General features: G+C 32.0%; 1 protein-coding gene across 1 annotated transcript in view; it reads left to right on the forward strand.

Moving 5' to 3' along the window:
- Window positions 1-3,111: 3,111 nt before the first annotated feature.
- The window catches only part of LOC118189104 (uncharacterized), a 101,406-nt gene continuing 88,389 nt past the window's right edge, over window positions 3,112-16,128 (forward strand). The window contains exon 1 of the mRNA XM_035359651.2: window positions 3,112-3,314. The gene's annotated coding sequence lies outside the window, so the exon portion shown is untranslated. The remainder of the gene's footprint in view (window positions 3,315-16,128) is intronic.

Consider the following 16,128-nt stretch of genomic DNA (forward strand, 5'->3'; position numbering starts at 1 on the left):
TTACCAATTTTTAGAACATACTCCATTCTCTTTCAAAGGATATATATATATAGTTTCACATAAACTAGGGAGTGCCATGAGAGTTTAACTGCAGGTGTTTTAAGAATTATGCTAAAACTTTCAAAAAAAGATAAAGTATTTTCCATCTTTTATCGCAAATTGTCACATTTCTATGGAGGTAAGAAAGGACGGAGTAGCCAGCTTGGCACTGAGAGTGAACCACTGCTCCAAAGCTTCGGTCTCCAGATGGGGTGTTTTTTGTTTACATTCAGAAGCTCTCTTGACAGCGCTTCGATAGTATTTCGACCCACGACATTCTATACAAATCGAAAAACGGGACATTTCCGCATAAAAGAAACATTCATTATGTGATGGATAATAGCAGTTTGTATAGTTTAGTGACATTTACGCAAAAATCATATATCGATTATTTTTCGATAACTAACAACAGCGATTTTGATTATGAATTTGTTTTATAAAATTCGAAGCTGTTTAACTACAAAAATATAGATTTTAGTAAAAATGTTATGCTTAAAGAATGAAAAATACCTTACGGTACCTTTAAAATTGTATACGTCTTTTGATACCCTTAATAGAGTATTTGCCATTTTTATTTTATGTTCCAAACGCCAAATTGTTTTAAATTTGTTTTGTTATCCACATATTATTGTGACATGGACTTTTTAAAACTTTTTAGAGGAGAGGCTTTATAGTTGCTCCTTTTAAACCTCCCTTATCATTTATCCCTTATCTTATCTTTTTGATCCCTTATCATTTTATGTTATATAACTATAGAATAATCATTTAACCCAAATAAGTAAAATTTACACGTTTTACTTATTTGGGTTAATTAAAAAATAAAATTACCACCAAATGCTGCAATCCTCGTCAAAATTAATAAATATACACCCAGATATTGCCAATAAGTTAACTTTTCCTTGAATTGTAACCACACATTTGTGTAAAATTATGTACAGTTTTATACAAATGTCTGGAATAGAAGACGGATACATTTGCGAATTCGGAGGAAGTACCATGTGCGGTTAAGATGGTGTGAACGTGCCACATTATCAAGACAGCTTAATACGAATTTAAAAATAGAGTAATCCATGGAGGTGAAAACATTTGTGTATCCTGCCAAAGGAGGTCAGATCATGAATGATCTCTTATTGATTCCAGATTGTTAAATGTTTCCCACGCAAGTCTTTCTTTCTTTCTTTCTTTTTTTCTTTTTTTCTTTTTTTTTTAGTTTGAAATTTGATGGCTAAATGTAAATATAAAATTATGCATGTTAAAATATTTGTAATTAGGCACATAGGTCACGTTAAGTTTTTATTAAATAGAGTAAGGCAAGAGAGGGCTATCTGCCTAAAGGAAGAGATGCCATCGTGAAGGAATTTCGAAGAAAAACTGACCTTTGAGTGGGTATTAAAAATAATGCATGTAATTTTCATTCATATTATATTTATACATATTTCTTATGTAAAAATTTCGGGTATATGCTAAACTATTGTAAATTGCTAAATTATTGTATACCCGAAATGAAAAATATGAAATATATATGCGTATTAATGCACATGTTTGCAAAAAGCATGTATCTGCCTTTAACAAAATACGTGAATATTTATTAAATTATATATAAATGCATTTGAATTGAAGGATTTATTCATTTATAAACACCTGTGAAAGTTACTGTGAAGAAATCTAATTATTTGACAGCGCTTTGATAGTATTTCAACGGACAACATTTCCATACAAATCGAAAAACGGGACACTTCCGCATAAAAGAAACATTCGTTGTGTGATGGATAATAGAGCAGTTTGTATAGTTTAATGACATTTACGCAAAAATCCCATTTTCGTTATTTTTCGATAACTAAGCGAATTCAGAAGGCAAACAACATTAACAACAAAAATCAGCGTTTAATTTACCAAATTTTCACAGTTTCGATGGTTTTACCGAACCACCATCCTCAGCTGCAAAACCGCAAATGAACAAGATAGGAAGTAATGATTAGATAAGAAAGCCTGGACAAGAATAAGCAAGTGGCGCCATCTGTTGGTGAAACCAGAACTAAAACATAATTTCTTTAAAGGCCGAAGGCAAATTTGGATTAGAATTAGGATCGTTAACTAGAACAGGAAGATTTTTATGAATGTGAAATGCCTCTAGAAAATCCAGTTCTCCAATGGAAGATGTTTTTTGAATAATTTTGGCAGCAGAAAAATTGAAAGTGTGATTTTCGGACCAACAATGTTGAGCAACAGAAGACTTCTGTGTTTCCTTTGTTCTAACATATGCTTCATGTTCCTTGACGCGAAATTTTAAGGCTCTCTTAGTTTGGCCAATGTAAATTAAACCACACTGGCAAGGAATCCTATAAATACCCCAGGAATTCATATCTGGAATGGGGTCCTTGAGTATGGAACTCGGAAATTTTTTGATGGGAGAATAAACAACCCGAAAGTTAAATTTCTGTAAAATATGTGCAACTTTATAGCTAATTGATGGAAAGAAGGGAATGACAACAGAATTTTTATAATCTCCTAAAACAAGAGCGTGCCTTTTAGTGTGTTGAGATGAGAATTTTTTAACTGCTTGATTAATAATGTTGGGTGAAAAATAACAACAGCGATTTTAATTATTAATTTGTTTTATAAAATTCTGAGCTGTTGAACTACAAAAATATAGATGTTAGCAAAAATGTTATGCTTAAAGAATAAAAAATACCTTAAGGTACCCGTCTTTCGATACTCTTGCTAGAGCATTCGCTACTTTTATTTTATGCTCCAAACACCAAAATGTTTTAAATAAAAAAAAAAAAAAAGTTGTCATCCACATATTATTGCAACATGTACTTTTTAAAAATTTTTAGAGGAGAAGCTTTATAGTTGATCATTTTAAATTCATCATTTTGTTTTTATATAATTGAAAAACACTTTGGTAACACTTTTTACTTATTTGGGTTAATTAAAAAATAAAAGTACGGTTAATTTCGGATACCCGGCTCTTGGCTGAATTTGGCGATTTTTTGGCCGTTATCTTTGTTTTCAGAAATGCGCCAAAAAACCTCCTTGCCAAAAAGCGCATTTTGAAATCCAATATGGCGGCCAAAAATTGTTTCCCGGATCTGAGGGAAATGGGCAGGGAAAACAACTCTGAACTGCCAAAAAGAAAAATTTAGTGTACCTCTGTTCATGTTTACATTCGCTGTGTTTCACTAAGCAGGATACGAGAACTTAGTAATTTTAATTCATCCTAAACTTTATCGACTTTTAAGATATTTAACGAGAAATCTCAAGACATTCTGACGGTACTCATTGCAATTTTTTTCAGTGTTGTATATCGTTAAGCATGATAAGAGAACTTAGTAATTTTAATTCATTCTAAATGTATAGACTTTTTAGTATACTTAACGAGAAATTTCAATTAATGAGGACTTTAGCGAGTAAATTTTTTTGCATGAAACGCTGTAGGGCAAATAAGTACTGATGGCTCAAACTGTAAACAATCCATCTATAAAGAAAATTCCAACCTGAAAACTTAATTCACATGTAATTTAGGCATTATATTATTTGTCATTTAAATTCAAAATGGAATTATATGCCATGTTTTCTAAATTTCATAATATTTTTTACACATGTATGCAGGTAAGTGTATAATAGTTAAACATGATATATATGGATGAGAAATGTAAAAATTGTAACATTTATTAAGCTATTTGTAAAATATACTAAGTTCTTTTTAAGAAACTTATTTTTCAGAATATAAAAATTTAAATTTTTTTAATTAATCAATTTAAACATATATTTCTTAACTTATTTTTCAATATGCAAGAATTTCATCTTTCTTTTTTAATTAATCAATTTAAACATACATTGCAAAATGAAGGTACTTAAATCTAGATAACATTTCTTGTACAATTTTTGTCTTCTTAATTCATACATGTGTATCCCATGAGTATGAAAGTTTCACTTTTACACAAGAAAATGTGTATCCAGGTGCTCTCAAAATTTAACATTTTCACAAGAAAATGTGTATCCAATCACTCATAAAATTTAATTTTTTCTCAAGAAAAACTGTTATAGATTCATTCCTTGTTAATGTATTCAATATTTTGTTTCACTTAACTGTTATAGATTGATGCCTGTTTATCAGATCTGAAAAAGAACAATTTTTACAAGGATTTTGCATTTGGATGTTACAAATGATTCCATTTCCACATCACCTTAGAGACTTACATGCACTTAAAAAAAGGAAAATCATTTCTTTTGCTATTTGCCTATTGAGTTTTCATACCTTTTTTTTTTTTTTTTTTTTTTTTTTTGAAGCATTGCCAAATTTTGTAAATTAGAGTTTTTATATATAAGATTTAGATGAATTTGTTTATAAAAAATATTTATCTGGCTAGTATCATATAATTTCCTTAAAAAAATAGGGACTATATATTTTCAAATTACTTGATGTTAAGTGCAGGTTCAGGTGATTTTTAATTAAATCTAAATTTGATAAAAAAAAAGGGAAACAATAAGGAATGTGATTGATGATATTAGTTAAATAAAATAGTTACAAATAATCCCAATTTTTTAGCTAGTACATGACCAAGATGTAAGAATCCTGATGCATTTTCTAAGAGGTTTCGCTATGTGCCATAATACTCTTAATTTTTAATATGTACATATATTTTCCATTACTTACCATTGAGCACCATATTTTGCACTTTTCAGCAGTATTACTTGGCAGTTCATTATTTGCAGTTTCTTGTAGAGCAAAATAATCCTGTATAGTTTTGTAATATCATGTTTTCTAGCACTAAATAATGATTATGCATAGCAAAAACTCAGATGTGTTTCCTGAAAGAAAAACCTGCCTATACCCCCAGGCACTGGGTGTTCATCTAAGTTAATTTATCGATGTGCATCTTCCCTTGACTAAATGGCAGCAAACTCTTAATTTTTGAAGTTCCTAAAGAAAATGTCCATATTATACATATTCATAATACATGATAACTAAACAGTATTTTAGATTTCATGATCAGCGAGATTTCTGTGGCGGCATCAATTGCTCAGTTCCTTCGCTTTCATCAGTTCCTTCGTGTCCCCATCAGTTGTTTTAACTTGGATATGTTTCCTGAAAGAAAAATCTGGCTATACCCCCAGGCACTGGGTGTTCCCTGCGAGTTAATTTATCGATGTGCATCTTTCCTTGACTAAGTGGCAGAAAACTCTAATTTTTTAAGTTCCTAAAGAAAATATCCATACTATGTTCCATATTATCCATACTATGTTTCATATGTTCCATAATGCAAGATAACTAAACAAGGTCATGCTATTCATGATTCTGAGAAATAGGCAAACATGCAACACATCATACTAAACTCATCATAGTCTCAAAATAATCTCCAGCTGCTAGCAGCTGTCCAGAAAATGGAACAGGTGGTGGTTTGTGAGTGTTAGGTTTGGCAAGTAATGTTTTGTAGGCAAGTTACTAAATGGTGTCTCATGTGAGCAATACATTGAGTTACCTTGTATTACGCTAATGAAAACACAAGTTAGCATGTATATAAACACTTATGTTAAAAGTTTAGAAAGGATTTCTGATTTCCCACTTACTTATGCTTTTTCTAAGAATGTTCTTTTTGCTGTTTAGTTTTTAATCTTGTCTTAATTACATATTCCTTTGACTAGAAAATAATAAATGAACATAGTACAAAAATACACTATTACAACAAACAGATGGGGAGTTTAAGAAGTTAATAATGTAATATTGAATTCTTATCTTCGAAATAATAAATAAACATTATAATTAAAATAATAAACATAGTATGAAAATACATAATTAAAACAAACAGACTGAAAGCATTAAAATTAATAAATTCACCTGCATATTTTTTGATTGAAGATTGATTCCTTTCCATGGTAGCCTCATTTCTGCAATAAATATTCTTTACGCTAAAAGAGGAAAAAAATTATCCGTAACGATAAAATGTTCTGTGGTAAGAAGTAGGATGAAAATCTTCAAAGTAATCAACTCACCTCTATATTTATCTATATCTGTTAAAAATAGTTTTCTTCTTTCTTTTATTTATTTTTTAGATTACCTAATTTGCAATAAAATTTCTTTTACTTAAAAATAAGTAGTTAAACATATACTAATAGTAACTAAATAAATTTATACAATTGCTTTTACTGAAGGAGTAGTGTTACAATAAAGTGAAGCACTGATTTGAAACATAAGCTATGAATGATTAAAATTTCATCTTACCCCTGTCATAATATTTCATGACATTTTGGATCTGCTGCTGTGATAGAAAGTTGATTTTTAATGAAAGAGTAACAAAATATATAAAGAAGAGCCCTTATATCAAAATAAAAGTTGAAAATAACTGAAATACACATTTACCTATTTCTGTAAAATATATGCAACATTTTCCATCCTTTCATTTTCTGGGCTCTTTTTTTTTTTTTTTTTTTTTTTTGTTGTTGAATTCTAAAAGCAAATGAAAATAACAATTCCATGCAGTCACAAACAAAAAGGTATTTAAAACAAAATGTGTGGACCATCTGAACATTATTACACAAATTATAGTATTCAATTTACTTGTATGCTTTTCTTGTCATTTATTCCAATTTTAGAACTTAGTCTATGCTTCCTTACTCTGAAAAATAAGCATATAGATTATAATGGTATGTAGTTTAATATTTAAATGCAATTTTTAGATGTATATGTAAATATATATATGTGTGTGTGTGTGTAAATAAATATTTTATGTCAAAAATAAAGTTATATTTATTGGTTTTACCCCATTTATCATCCTCTTCCTGAATGAATGGTATATCATCATCTTGTTAGGCAGATTTCTTTGGAGGCATCAGGTGCTCAATTCGCTTTCAGGTGTTGATTCGTCCAACGTTTTAAGTTCAAGGCCGACTTTTCCATGACCTGGATACACAGCTTTAATTTCCTCTAGAAACTGAGCAAGTCTTTGTCCATCATAAACAAAAGGCTTCAAGCAGAACCACCTGTAATAATGTACAGCCATGTACTGTGTGCAAATATCATCTGTCCTCTTGCTCTTTATAGATCTCTTAAAATGTTTGTTTTCTCCTTTAAGATCATTGATGTTATTTCTTTTGTCACCAGGATCTACAAATACACCTGTAAATAAAGAATTAATGAATGTTAAGGATAAAAAGTCTCTAATTAAAAAAAAAAAAAAAAAAGACAAATATTTATCATTCTTGTTATTCGTAGTTTTATGCGTTGCTGCTGGAAATAAATTTTCTATCCTTTTACATTCTGCAGCAGAATCTGTATAAACGAAGGTAGTTTCTGGGCGAACATGACCTTTTATATAAGGCCACAAATGTTTTTTTTTTTTTTACTTTTTCCATTCACTTTAAAAAATAAACCTTCTTTGTCTTCCCAACAGTAAATGCCTAAAACTACAAGTGTCATATTTTTGGTTACTCTACCATGGTTGTACTTGCGATGGGTCAAAAAATTTTCATCAAACAATTTTCCTGGACCACCTAACATTCTGCTATGATGAGATGCAAAAAACTCGCAGATTTCTCGACAGTACAATAGGAAGTCAACAATAGTCTCATTTGCAATGAGTGATAATCCTTGTTTTTCACACCACAGTTTTAATTGCTGATTTATATAGCTGAAACTGACCTAAAACAAAGTACACGATTATTACTAAGGCCTCTTGAGTTGGGATTTTTCATTCCTTCAAAAAAGGTGAATTATGCAAAAGTCAGACCTAGGAAAGCTTAATAAAGATGAAAAGTAGTTATAAGTTAAATGAAGCAATATTAGTTAATTCTAGGAAGATAGAAAAGTGAAAAGTTAAAACTAGAAAGTACTTTTAAAAAATTAAGGAAAATAAAAATAATAGTGGTGATACTGATCTATGAGAACAAAATATAAAAACAAATTTCAAGTGAAAAACAATATAAAAAAATCTAATGGATGAAAATAGATTAAAAGTAAACTTAGCTTTGGCAAAGTCCAAACCACATTTTCAAGTAAGTACTGAGGTATTGACATCTTTCAGTACCTGGAGAATTAACTGCTGCAAAATCTGATTGCGGTTGTGATAATTTCTGCTCCTTTTTTTAATTTATTGAAAATATCTTGAAAAAAAATTATATTTTACTTTACAAATAAATGTTTTTCAGTGCACATGTTTTTTAAAACATCTTTAAACAAGAAATGGAGAAGAATAATAGGTATTGATATTGCACGAATATCTGGAGATATTCGTGCAATAACAATACATCACGCACAAATATCTCCAGATATTCTAAAACTAAAGAATGATTTTTCAGGTTTTGTGGCATATTTATCCTCTAAAAAATATGGAAATTACTCATTTTTTCATTTTTGTTAAATTAATTAAGCCTATCAATTTTTTTTTAAGCATTGACAATAAAAGCTGTTATGTTCTATTTTTGTGTTTGTAGCCCGAATGGCCATTAATTTTGTTTTGGCACTTTGCCTTAATTCATTTTTAAAACTGTTTCCTCCAAATATTATTGCCATGTGTTATATTTAAAGAAATTAAATAATGAAAAATCAGTATAAATGCAAAGACTGTGAATAAAACAACGTTACCTAGAGCTATGAAATTTTGAATAATGTACGTCACCACCTGAATATGGGAATCTGGAAGCCCAAATTTGGAATTTGTTGTATTAACTATTTCAGATTTTGTAAAGCATTTATGTGTTTTTGATTAAGAAACACGACGATTTCAAAGTGAGCAATGGCAACACTGTTTGGTGCAAGACTGTCTATCAGAAATTCTGAAGATATGCTCTTTTAAATATTTTGTGATTGCTGCTTAAGAGATAACAGACAGTTCGTATGTTCAAAATTTAAAGACAGCATGTCTGTTGATTTTGAAATTTCATTTCCATAGAATGTAAGAATTGTTTTCAGTTGGTGAGAGATGTTTATATGTCTCTATCATACGCTATCATTGGTACCTTTTAATTATTGTTGGTTATTTTTTACTTTTTTTATCTTTGCTGGCATCTTTGATAATGCTTGGCATTATCAAAGATGCCAGCAAAGATATTTTTAATGTCAAATTTATAACAATATAATATATATTTTTATTTTTAATATTTTTAATGTCAAATTTATAACGATATAAATATACTAAAAGGTACAGCTGCCATAATACCTATGCTTTGATGCTCAAGGGTTTAAAAATTAAACATTTCCCTTATTAGCTGAAAACTAGTTTGGAATTTGGGGAGATCATCGTCTAGTGAGGTCGCAAACTTAGTTGCTATTTCGCTGTAATAATTGGGTTGGTTTAGATGTCCCTGAGTTATGTCTAAATCTGTGGCTTTGTATCTTACTTTAATGGGCAGCTGTTTTAGGAAGAAGGCCGCCTGGGGGGTATTGATTAAATGCTAGTATAATAATTGTACACATATACTAATTATTAGAATTTATCCCTTAGAAAGATATGAGGGCAATCCCCAAAAAAAGGTCTCCTATTTTTGGGATGTGGAGAAAGTTTTAATACGGTCAGGGGCGTAGCTAAAGGGGGGCATCTGTCCCCAGGTGCAGAATCCAAGGAGTGCCAAACTGATGTTACAACATTTTAGAATTAAATGTTTTCCATCCTTGACAAGCAGTAGGGGGTGCGAAATCTTCAGTTGTCCCTGGGCGCTGAAAACCCTAGCTACGACTCTGAATATGGTTGTTGGCAACACTGTTGTGAGTGGTGCCTTCTCCGCTACCATATAAGCACGCAGGCACTTCGCTTGGATGTTCAGTCTTGGCTTGGCAGCCATTCGAAATGGAGTTCCCGATAAACGTTACTGCCAAGTGCGAAGTGCGGGCATTTATTCAATTTTTGAACGCAAAAGGCGTTAAACCGGTTGAAATTCACCGCCTATTGACGGAAGTGCATGGATGTCCAAAAACGTTCGCAAGTGGTGTAGAGAGTTTACAGCCAGTCGTACTGAAATTCATGACGAAGAAAGGAGCGGGAGGCTGTCAATTGCCGACGAGACAATCACGAAAGTTGAGGAACTCATGCGTAAAGATCGGAGGATCACTCTGGATGCTGTCTGCATTTTGGTTCCTCAGGTGAAAGATGAGGTTTAACGCTTCCTGAAGGGCATGGCGGCAAGCTGGTAAGACATGGGCATTGTAAAACTGTCACAGCGTCTGCAAAAATGTATTGACCGAAATGGCGATTATGTTGAAAAATAAAGCATTCTTCAATCATTAAAGTGATGTAGCAATTATAGAAAATAAACGGTTCTTTGTATATCTAAAAATATAGGAAACCTTTTTTTGGGATTGCCCTCGTAACTCATTAATTACACTACTATATATAAGTGTAGAATAATTGGTTTGGTTGTTATGTCCACAAGTTCTGTCTAAATGCATGGCTTTGTGTCATTATGTGATTATTAATGAAATGCTCACCAGTAGCCAAGTGGTAAAGTGTCTGTGCAGTGGCAGGTCAGTCTGAAGTTCGAATTCGCTAGTGTGCTGGCTGCATAGCTGTTTTTGTGTTTTTCCTCATGTGTATATGAGCCAGTTTTCCGTAGAAAAATAACTCATTAATTACACACTACTAATGAATCATGTCACTTAAATAATGTGAATAATTATAGAAATATTATATAAGTGTAGAATAATTGGGTTGGTTGTTATGTTCACGAGTTCTGTCTAAATGCATGGCTTTGTATGATTATTAATGAAGGGCTCACCAGCGGCTGATCGGTAAAGTGTCTGCGCACTGGTAGTTCGGGCCGAAGTTTGTATCCCGCTAATGTGCTGGCTGCATGGTGTTTTTGGGGTTTCTCTTGATGTGTATACGAGCCAGTTTCCCTTAGAAAAATAACTCCTTAATTACACACTACTAATGAATCATATCACTTAAATAATGTGAATAATTATAGAAAAATTATATAAGTGTAGAATAACAGGGTTGGTTGTTATATCCACGAGTTCTGTCTAAATGCATGGCTTTGTGTAATTATGGGATTAGTAATGAAGAGCTCACCAGTGGCCGAGTGGTAAAGTGTCTGCGCACCGGTAGTTTGGTCCAAAGTTCGAATCCTGCTAATGCACTAGCTGCATGGGTGTTTTCGTGGTTTTCCTCATGTTTATACAAACCAGTATCCCTTAGAAAGATAACTAATTAATTACACTAATAAATCATATCATTTAAATAATGGAAATAATTATAGAAATATTATATATAATAAATAATACATAATGATAGTGCAATCATCGATACTCGTTACACATACACACATTGCACATATACACAGTACACATACTCATTACACAAATACTAGTTAAATTATATGTGTATGTGTGAGCATGGTCGCTATATTATAAAATAATCGCTTATTATATAATAAATAATTAATTACATTAATAAAATCATTAATTTTATACTAGTATTTACGAGTATTTAATTATCCACTGCAATGAAATATTTAATTTCATAATTATGTGTATATTTTGTATACTGGTATTTATTTAATTATCCGCTTTGATGAAACATTTAATTACTATTAAATATTGTAATAATAATGAAATAATTTTTTAATTTTTCGATTCGATGAAACAATTAATTACTAAAAATCATTAGTTTAAATAATCACATAATTATGTGCTCTTATTTAAATTATTTTATGTGTATTTATTTAATTATTATTTAATATAATTAAATTTTATCTAGTATTTATTTAATTTTAATTTTTTTATGTATTATTTTTTTCTTTAACGCTCCGCTCTAGTAGGAGACAAACTACTAACCTCGTCAGTACGCACCCTAAGAAGGTTTTCCCCAAGGAGGTTTTGGTTTTCCCTAAATTCTCATAAAGTCCCCCTCGTTACTCCGGCTTCTACAGTAACCTAAACATCAACAGAACGCTGTTGGGGTTGGTAGCCGAGCTTGGCAGTTATCGCCGCCGGGTCGCCAGGGTCCGGGTTATACGAAAACTGCTAAATCCTCGTCAAACTTAATAAATATGCACACAGATATGCCGATAAGTTAACTTTTCCTTGATTTGTAACCACACTGTGGCGACATCATTTCGTTTGTGTAAAATTATGTACAGTTTTACGTAAATGTCGAACAGAAGACGGATGCATTTGCGAACTCGGCGTGTGAAGCAATATTATGCAGAGTAAGGCAATCAAGATTGCGATCTGAAGATAATGCAGTTAATGTTTAAATGGGAAATGGATAGTTATTATTCATTATGTTACCAGAGAATTATTAAACTGGGTAAAATCGCTAAAAGGGGTATTGAGTGCTCTGTCGAAATATATTTACTAGAAGATTTGAATTTGATAATGAATGTATCCTAAAACTTGTCTTAAGTCAAAAGTTTGAAACTTGATGGCTAAATGTAAATATAAAAGTATGCATGTTAAAATATCTGCAATTAGTCACATAGGTCAGGTTAAGTTTTTATTAAATAGAGTAAGGCATGCAAAAGCTATCTGCCTAAAGGGAGAGATGCCATCGTGGAGGAATTTCGAAGAAAAACTGACCTTTGAGTGGGTATTAAAAATAATGCATGTAATTTTCATTCATATTATATTTATACATATTTTTATGTAAAAATTTCGGGTATATACTAAATTATTGTAAATTACTTTACTCGAAAAATATAATGAATGCACAGGAGTTAAAGATTTGCACATGCCCGAAATGAAAAATATGCGTATTTATGCATATGCTTGCAAAAAGCATGTATCTCCCTTTAAGAAAATACCTAAATATTTATTAAATTATATATAAATGCATTTGAATTGAAGGATTGATTCATTCACGAACTCCTGTGAAAGTTACAGTGAAGAAATCTAATTATTAAATGCATCTTAATTTATAATGATTAGAAATATTATCTAAATATATAATAACCTCAACATTGAATTGTAAACATAAATTGAAATCCTGTTGACAAATACATTTATAAAACTATTTAAGCAAGAATTGTTCGTACTGGAAAGCAATTTCGTTAAAGGTATTGTAAAGCAAATTCTGTGAGTGCGTTCTTAATTAAGTAATAAAGTTTAGAATATGTATTGTTGAAATTAAGGGTAAAGAAAATTTGATAAGTATAATTAAAAGAATTATTCGCTTGCATTTTAAAATAACTCAGTTACAAGTTTTAAATAATATTTAGAAAAAAAAATCCTTTTTTTTTTTTTAATTCGATTTCGAAAATTTTCAAACAAACTCAAGTACATAGAAATGATCACCAATATTTGACGTACTTGACTATTAAAATAAAAGGTGATCTAATAAGAAATGGACCAGACCATTAATTATAAATTGACTTCGATTTTTCGATTGAAAAGATGGCTCAGAAGCTAAAAAATCATGACATATTTGAAAAAGTATTTTAGGAAGAAGCTCTATAAATAGCAAAGAAATAATGCATAATTTTAATATTAATAATATAATAAACTTTGATCTTAATTTTCGTAATCCTTAACCGAATAAAATCGAATTACCTTAAAATTTTTTCTAAGGTAATTAACGAAAACTTGTGAAAATATTTCATTCAGATTAAACCGTTCGAAGCAAACTGTTCTGTGAAAAGTATAGCATTTAATTCCGTTCAGAATGAAATGTTGTTTAAAAATGTATTCTTTTCACATACTTAAGACTCTGAAATACCGTAGAAAAATATATACATTTTATATGTATGTTTACGACGTAATTACAAAATATTTACATCCGATAGCGTCAAAACCCATTAATCCCCTTAATGGCAAAACACTGAATGCTTTGGTCACCACGAAGGGATCGCCAGTGCTTCAAAGCAGTGTATGGGGGAAACCTGTTAGGGCCTCTCCTTACCTCCTACCTCCATGGGTATACCTGTTTTCGTAATACTCGTTTAGATTTGTAACATTTTTCTAACTTTTATAAAAGGCAACGGAGTGAGTATGGAAAATTCGGAGGATTTCTCATGTGAAATGTATAATATATATATTTTTTTTTTCTTTAAATTATTCATTGGTATGCCTTTTACTAACGTTTCACTTCATTCTGCAAAACTAAAAATTACGGGAAGCATTTATTTTCTGATTACGAAGTAACAAACGCACCGAAAGTTTTACTATGTAGAAGATATGTTGCTTTTATTTTTTTCTCTACTTTTTTTAATATTAGGTAAAACTTAGTGAGTCAATGAATTTTTCCGGTGCCCTCTTCCGTTCCTTAATTTTCAATCCCTTTCTTTCAGTTTCCCTTTTTTTTTTTCGCACACCTTTAATCAAAGCCCACAAGTTAGTTTTTTTTTCAGACAATTCCTAAATACTAACAAATTATAAATTTATTGTTTAACGTTTTCTAAAATATATTGCATTTTCATGTGTTGTTTGGTTTTGAAGAAACTTAACACATTGAATAAAATTGATTGCAAAATCTCAAGTATACTGTATTTTTGAAAAGGGCAGTAATATATATTTTTTATATTATTTTTGTTATTTATCTACACTGTTGGCCACCGTAAATGCAACACCCTGAAGGAAGCATGCAAATAACATGAAATTTACAACATGCATTAGCGGATGTGAGATATGCAAATGATTAGAATTTCAGCGCATACGCCTGTGGCGCCACATCAAAGCGCTATTTAAGGCTTGGAGTTTTCGACGATTTCAAGTACAGCAAATATGTTTTCTTGTGGTTTTTTCAAAAAAAAAAAAAAAAAAAAAAAAAACGATCAGTTTTGCTTCATACTAAACAGCGATCATCGTTTGATCAAGTATCCGAATTCGACAGAGGAAGGATAGTTACCTACCGAGAGTGTGGATTATCTTTCAGGAAAATCGGTAGTCGTGTTGGACGAAACCAAACAGCTGTAATGCGGATATATGACCGTTGGATGCAGGAGGGTACGACGGACCGACGTGTTCGATCGCATCCACCTCAGTGCACCACTTCACGTGATGACAGGAACATTGTGCGCATGGCAGTGACGGATCGTTCAGTCACATCACGAACCATAGCACAGCTCATTCAGTCTGTAACGCATCATCCAGTGTCTGTGCGTACCATTCGACGCCGTTTACAGCAGAGTGGTCTGTCCGCAAGTCGTCCATTGCTTCGTCTACCCTTGACGCAGAACCACAGACGTCTCCGCCGCCTATGGTGCGATGAAAGAAGGATGTGGACGGTAGAATGGAATGAAATTGTCTTTACTGACGAGTCACGCTTCTGTCTGCAACACCACGATGGTGGGACTCGAGTCTGGAGACACCGTGGAGAGAGGATGCTGAACAGCTGCGCTGTGCACAGCCACACTGGTCCTGCACCGGGTATTATGGTATGGGGTGGTATTGGATATCACTCTCGCACTCCTCTAGTACGCGTTGTCGGTACTTTAAACAACCAGCGCTACATCTCCGAGATGTTGGAGCCAGTTGTCCTTCCTTACCTTGAGGGCTTGCCCACAGCTATATTTTAACAGGATAATGCGCGACCATACGTGGCACGCATTGTCCAGGGGTTCTTCGTCAATCGCCAGATTGAATTGCTTCCCTGGCCGGCTCGCTCTCTGGATCGTTCACCGATAGAAAACATGTGGTCCATGGTTGACGAAGATTACATCCCAAGCTGCCACACCAGATCAACTTTGGCAACGTGTGGAAGCTGCTTGGTCTGTGTACCCCAAGAACAGATCCAAAGTCTCTTTGAATCAATGCCGAGGCGTGTGGCAGCGGTGATCTCCAACAATGGCGGCTACTCTGGCTACTGATTCTGGAAGGAACCACGCTTCACAGAAGTTTATAAATTTAATCATTTGATACTTAGTCAACATGTTATCTAATAAATAAATTTTGTTGTGACATCTCTTGTCTTTCTTGGTGTTGCAAGTTGGGTGGCCAGCAGTGTAATAACATCTCTCCCAATTTCAACACATAAGAAACATACATAATATGTCAGAAAATGCCTTCCAATGTTTATATTTGAATCCTAGTATAATTAAAGTACTGGATTTATGTTTGATTTTCTTAATAATGTTCTCTCACAAAAGACTATGTATACATACTTTTACAAACATAACGAGTATGTGAAGAATTAATACATGTATGCAATAGATTTTTAG

Source organism: Stegodyphus dumicola, chromosome 2, assembly GCF_044657685.1.
Source record: "Stegodyphus dumicola isolate Sdum_Otavi_A_Nest chromosome 2, ASM4465768v1".
In the NCBI taxonomy this organism is placed as follows: domain Eukaryota; kingdom Metazoa; phylum Arthropoda; class Arachnida; order Araneae; family Eresidae; genus Stegodyphus; species Stegodyphus dumicola.